Source organism: Perca fluviatilis, chromosome 7 (assembly GCF_010015445.1).
Source record: "Perca fluviatilis chromosome 7, GENO_Pfluv_1.0, whole genome shotgun sequence".
NCBI lineage: Eukaryota > Metazoa > Chordata > Actinopteri > Perciformes > Percidae > Perca > Perca fluviatilis.
The window spans coordinates 11,591,832-11,598,619 of NC_053118.1; the positions used below are offsets into that span (position 1 = coordinate 11,591,832).

The 6,788-nt window shown below is 38.5% G+C and overlaps 1 protein-coding gene across 1 annotated transcript in view; it reads left to right on the forward strand.

Annotated features, from left to right (window-relative positions):
• The window catches only part of mbpb (myelin basic protein b), a 61,567-nt gene that overhangs the window by 54,172 nt on the left and 607 nt on the right, over positions 1 to 6,788 (forward strand). The window lies entirely within an intron of this gene.

Genomic DNA, 6,788 nt, shown 5'->3' on the forward strand with positions numbered 1-6,788 from the left:
GAAACTAGCTGGCTTCAAAAGATCTACCGGAGTCTCTGCTTCGTCAGGTTCATCTTACATTTAGTACTGAATTTATTCTAAGGAGCAGGGACTTTCAGCGAACGTATCCTAGAAAAAAAGGCAGCACTCTGAGCGTGGCGTGTAGATATCCATAAGGCAAAGAGAACTCCAACAAACAAACCAACAAGATCATCTTATCCTCCCAGCTCCATCATGAAGCATGCTGGGCTTGTCATTTTAAATTGATTGCAGCCCCATGGTCACCTGGAAACCAGACAAATCTGTAAGGTCATGTTTCATTTGCTCTGGCAGATACGTCTGGTACCCCTCACATTCAGACAGATTTTCAGCCAGCTAGAACCTGGACGGGCCAATAAAGTTTATCTCACATGGGGCGGGTTTAAGACGATGAAAGACAGTGTCATGCTTACCGAACATAGTTACAAGGTAGCCATGTTTTCCTGCTTCAAAAGAGAATAAGACCCCATTAACTTGCATGTGTCGCTTAGTGCTAGGTTGTTTCCTTGCTTTGATTTGTTGTAGGCCCCTATTGTTGCTCCGATTGGTTGTAAGTATATTCAATTGCATCCAGAGGCATTTTGGTCTGTGTGTTGAAAATCAAAAAATGAACCAAGAGGTTCCAGACTAATACACATTTGCGAGTCTGGTGATTCCAGGCTAGTTCCATGGGCTACTGTCTTGCAACTCGTCCTACACCAGGATACGGTCCCAATTTTCAGCCACTCCCCATAAAGCATGGCATTAAAAAATGCATTTAGATTTGCAGTACTGTTAAATGGAAAATTACACACTAGAATTTCTCATCACATTTTGCTCACGTAGCTAAAACTCTTATCTAAAGCCACTTCATAATTTTTCACAAAAACACATTTTGCTCCGAATTATCTTTTTTTTTTTTTTCACAGACCCCGCACTGTTTTGTTCAATTTAATAACAACATATTTCAGGTTTGGTTTGCAGACACTGAAAACACACAAGCAGCAATTAAATAATCATTTACCTCGTCTATTTCTTGTATTGGCAACCAGAGCTCTAGTGTACGCTGCATGGTAATGGACACAAATCAGTCATAGTCTTAGCTTCATTATAGAGATAGTAAGCAATCTAATCTAAGCTGTGATCCAATAAAATCACAAATAAAGTAAATAATACAATGTTACCAGAACAAATCATACTCCTGTGTTATTTGTGTTTTTGGAGCTTAAAACCAATTTTGCTTGAGTCACTTGGTTCACTATTTATTATTTTTTATTAACCTTTATTTTACCAGAATCTCTTTTTCAAGGGAGTCCTGACCAAGACAGCAGTAGAATAGTTCCATATTAAAATATACAGTGAAAAACAAACAACAGAAAACAGACCAAAGACAGTTGGCAATTTAACATCATCTCAACATAATCACCAGCAGCGCTCAGTAACAGCACATGTGCATTTAGTACTCAAATAATCCTTTATCCTAATTTTAAACTGTGTCATTGTTGGTAGGTAGTCTAATTTAAGATGATTCTGCAATTTATACCAGGATGAGGGTGCAAAAACTTTAAAGGCACTTTCACCAAAGACTGATTTGCCCATATGATCAAAGATTACATTTCCTGGTGGTGACTTTAGGAGTCAGGAGAGAACATAAGTAAGAAGTAAGTAAGTTTACACAGTATGGCCTTAAAAAGAAAAATATACAAATGCTCCAACCTGCGATTGTGCAAAAAAGGCCAACCAACACTCTCATACAAGCTACAGTGATGAGTAGGGAAACTAGAATTAGTTACAAATCTTAGTGCTGCATGGTATACTGAATCCAGCATTTTCAGAGAAGATTGATTTGCATGCATGTATAAAATATCACCATAATCCAGCATTGACAGAAATGTTGCTTGTATAAGTGTTTTTCTTGCACTAAAAAAGAAACCGCCTTTGTTTCTATAATAGAAACCCAACTTTACTCTAAGTTTACTACTTCACTATCCTTCATGATTAGGCCGTTAAAAATGAGGATTTTTGTTTTTCCACATAAGAGTATGGGTCGGAGAGTGAGTTAGTCAAAAATGCACCTGGCTCGGTAATCACTGAGTCATCGGCACTGATCAGCAATCCTATTAATTCCCTACACGTGTATTATGGTCAGTTAGTGCATTGGGACACTAAAACCCTGACTCAGTGCACCTTTAATAAGAGCACACAGGGAGTCAGCTGATTTAATAAGTCACTCATCAGCACATACTCTTGTCTAGGGCCAACCATGGTGGACATGCAGTCAGTTTTATGCTGCAGTATTATGGACTGTGGAGGGCTGTTAAAGTTCAACCATGTCAGGTTGTTACTCTCTTTTGTAATTTGTATTTTATTGGTATTCTAGTGGCAGACTGTAGCACCGCTGGGCTTAGAAAATGGAGCAACAGGTGATGGACGAGGGTTAGGATTTAAGAGGACTCATGGGCTGGCCACTGAAGGGCAAAAAACAGCAGCTCTCTTATTTATTCTACTCTTTGCAGTAAAAATAGCAGCCCACATTGCAGCCCAACATTGTAATATAACATATCAACTGTTGGTGATAAAGAATGATGAGTTATATTTCCGATTATTTACAGTGCACAGATTATGAATCCGTTAGAATACATTGTCATGATTTTTTTGAGGCTGTGCTGCTGTGGCTAAGGTTAGCCTATAGCTACACATACACATTCAGGTAACACATTATTTGAAGGGGTGTGCATAAGACTGACATGACACTGTCATTATTATGACACACGAAATCTGTCATGAACATGAAGGAGTCATTTTGAGTATTCATGACTGTAAATTATGACACTTTTAATACAAAGTTAGCATTGTCCGAGATGTCTTTGTCATGACAACTTGACTTTAACAAAGACAACAATCTCTGTGTTATAACAACTTGACATTAACCTAGACAACATGAGGTCAAGGACATTATTCATGACACCGTCATATAATTATATATATTCATGACAATTATAATGCTCTCTCGACAGCCAATGTGAAAAACAACCTCTTAATGACAGTTTAATGTAATATTAACACATAAAGCTAAATAGTTTATTAAAGTTTGATAATTGGGCCTGTCATGACATATTTATGACAGGTTATGTTGTCTAGGTTAATGTCAAGTTGTCATAACACATAGATTGTTGGGGTAACACTTTACTTGAAGGTATCTACATAAGAGTGACATGACACTGTCATGAACACATGACACTGTCATGACAAATGAACCCTAACCCTAACTTGTCATAACAAAAACCGAATGACACTGTCTCACAGAAGCGTTATGTCATAAACGTTTATGACTTGTTTATAATGTTTATGACACATTCATGACAGTGTCATGTCACTCTTATGTAGATACCTTCAAGTAAAGTGTAACCGATTGTTGTCTTCGTCAAGTTGTCATGACAAAGACATCTGGGACAGTGCCAACTTTTGCATTAAATACTTACCGAATGACAATGACAACAGTCATGAATACTCAAAATGACCCCTTCACGTTCATGACAGATGTCATGTCATAATAATGACGGTGTCATGTCAGTCTTATGCACACCCCTTCAAATGAAGTGTTACCCACATTCACAACTTCAACAAATGAGCTGGATTGATTTGCTCATTTTGCTGCAGTCCCTTTTTAGAATTGTCACAGATCCATAAAACACATTAAATATGCACAGTGTTTCTCTAATGAGCCTTCCTTTTGGCTGCCGAGATTTTGAGCCAGCTGTTCTTGAAATGACTGGCAGGTCAGTGTGTGCTACAAAACTCCGTGTGTGCTACAAAGAAAATGAAAATTGCAAACTGCTGACGGTGTACACAAACTCTGCAAAAGAGTATGTGAGTTGATAAGTTTACACAAGCAGGGATAAAAACTAAACTTTAACATCTTTCTTGAATTGCGCTAGTGCAAATTGTAAAATATGACTTTTATTGTCTCAAAATGGCCTTTTAAAATGACTTTTTCACCTTGACAACAGTGACTACGTTTACATGCACATCATATTCAGTTTTTTGCCCTTATTCCGAAAAAGACGATATTCCGACTAAGCTGTTTACATGGCTAATGAGAGTGAATACTCCATTAATATTGCCGTTTACATGTAGCCGTGCAAAATACGATTATTTCAAAGTTTACCAGCGGTGGCGGACTTGTTGGACCGTGTGAACACAGCGTCCCTCTTTCATTCCTTCAACCAGCTTCTTGAAAAGGTCGTCGTTGCGATGTGTTCGCATATCCAAAAACCTGTTGATATCCAAGTCTTTGATCATGTTTAAAAGTAGCTGTGTTTCTCCTTCTTATCGGGTCTGCAGCCCTGCAAACTGTTGGCTGGTTGGTTTGTGTACAGCAACCATAGCAACGCTCAGATCTGCGGTAAAAAACCCAGACTGAGACGCATATCCCGAATGCGCTGTCCAAAGAATGCCTCTAAACCCGAATAATACCAGAATATCACATGTCCTAATCGAAAAATGCTATATTCGGAAAAAGGCCTTATTCGGAATATCCAACCGGAATATGCTGTTTACATGACCCGTATCAAATTCGGAATATTGTCATAATATTGGTGTGCATGTAAACGTACTCAATGAGATCATGAGGAAATGAGGCACTAAGTCAGATAATTTCACTAAGTACTTTTTACAGCAGCGCGGTGTGTGTGGCCAAGCTGCAGCAACTTTCCCCCGACAGCAGGAGAATGGTATTATCAGATCATTTTTTATTGTATCCTTTTTACCGTCATGTCGTACAGAAGGTGTTTTCTTAACTATTAGACCTTTTTTGGAGACAATGCCAATGGGTCTCCGTTAGATGACATTGCTCACAAGACTTTTGATGCTGAAAAATGCATATTCATTTGAAACTTTCCTCTTCTGAATGAAAACTGCTGCAGTCCATCTGGTGGTGTAGTGTGTTTGAATGGTTCACAAACACCCTCAGATTGCCCTTACAATGGATGTGACCAAAAGTGACACAGGCTAATGCTAGTGTCAGATGTCCTCAGCTGACCTCAGCCAAACATTAGCCATCTCCAGGGAACTTTTAAAGATGAATAACTTACTGGAAATGAGGGGAATATCAAGCCAGTCTCGCTTCTGGATCAACGCCTAAACGGCAAGACCCAAGTTGAACCGTTTCCATAACCGTTGTTTTGACAAAGGCGTAGTAACCGTGACTTTTATATGGAGCAGTGATGTGTGTGTGACAGATAGAGGCTCCTTTCCTTAAAGAACAAAAGTTAGTCTGATTGTCTACATTCTGTTCTTGGACTTTTAACTGCTGAATCCTATCCCATATCCCATATGTACATTCATATCTATGGATGGACAGAGATTGATAGATAGATAGGTATTTGATAGACTGTACATATGTTATAGATATCTTGGGCCAACTTCTCAATGTTTTACTTTTATCTTTATTTATTTTTTTGTACTTTATACTGTTATCTATACCGTTTATCTGTACTTCTCCTGTGTTTCATTGTCATTGCTGTTGCTGCTATGACACCTGAATTTCCCTCGGGGGATTAATAAAGCTTTATCTTATCTCACAAACCGAGTCATATTTTAATCTACTCTGAACATTTATTTTGATACATGACTTTCAAATCTGCCAGAAGGAAATCAAGCTGAAGAACTAGTCGGACCATATATTGAGAGATTATTGGGTTACACTTTACTTGAAAGTATCTACATAAGAGTGACATGACACTGTCATGAACGTGTCATAAACATTATTAACAAGTCATAAACGTTTATGGCATAACACTTCTTTTAGTAAGTGTCATTCGGTTTTTGTCATGACAAGTTATGGTTAGGATTAGGGTTAGGGTTAGAGTTAGGGTTCATGTGTCATGACCGCGTCATGTGTTAATGACAGTGTCATGTCACTCTTATGTAGATACCTTCAAGTAAAGTGTTACCGATTATTGTGCTGGTGTTACTCCTACAGATGCTTTTTTTTCTTCTTTTTTGTTAAGAAGTAATCCCATCTAAAACTGTAAGATATCATAAACTTCTACATTGCAGCTCTGCACCCAGAGACAGCGGCCTTGTGGCGCTCAGGCCCCAAATCGGATAAGTATCACCGTGCATTGGGTTGAAAATCCATACTTATAGGAGTTATTTTAGTGACACTGGGCCCATTGTTTCTCTGTAATAACTATGCAGCTCGGACAACAGGCCACTGTTCCAGCCAATATTAGCATGCAGATTCTCTGGTGTAGTGCTACAACATTTCTGCCATCAGTACAGTGTGTATATTGTTTTGGAGGCAGGAATGCACTGGATGTCCTCTGCTGTGGGAGCTGGCTAACTTAATGGATAGCTGTCAAAGTGGACATTAGAGAAGCAGCTGTATTTCCATCTCACTGGAACTATTAACGGTGAAACACTGTTTTTTTTTTTTACATGTGTGAACTGAAAAATGAGCCATGATAATGTAAAGGAGAGGAGACCTGATGTACTGCTGTACTGAGTCAGCCAGATTTCAGTTTATTCCAATGCCCTTTTTAGGAAGCTTCTCTTGTAAAATTGTGTAAAACCCTATTTTAATTGTGTTACTGTAACAAATCAAGACTATGTCCAAGCACTCTAATGCATTGTGCTCCAGTCAAACCAAGCTGGGAACCGTGAGCACACCTGCCACATTGTTTTGACTTCAAAAGTGTGAAAACAGAAGGTGGTGAAAGGAGAACGGTACTTATCAATTCTTAATACTTTTCAGTTGCTCATATTTTTAATTGTCACATTTCTAGCTT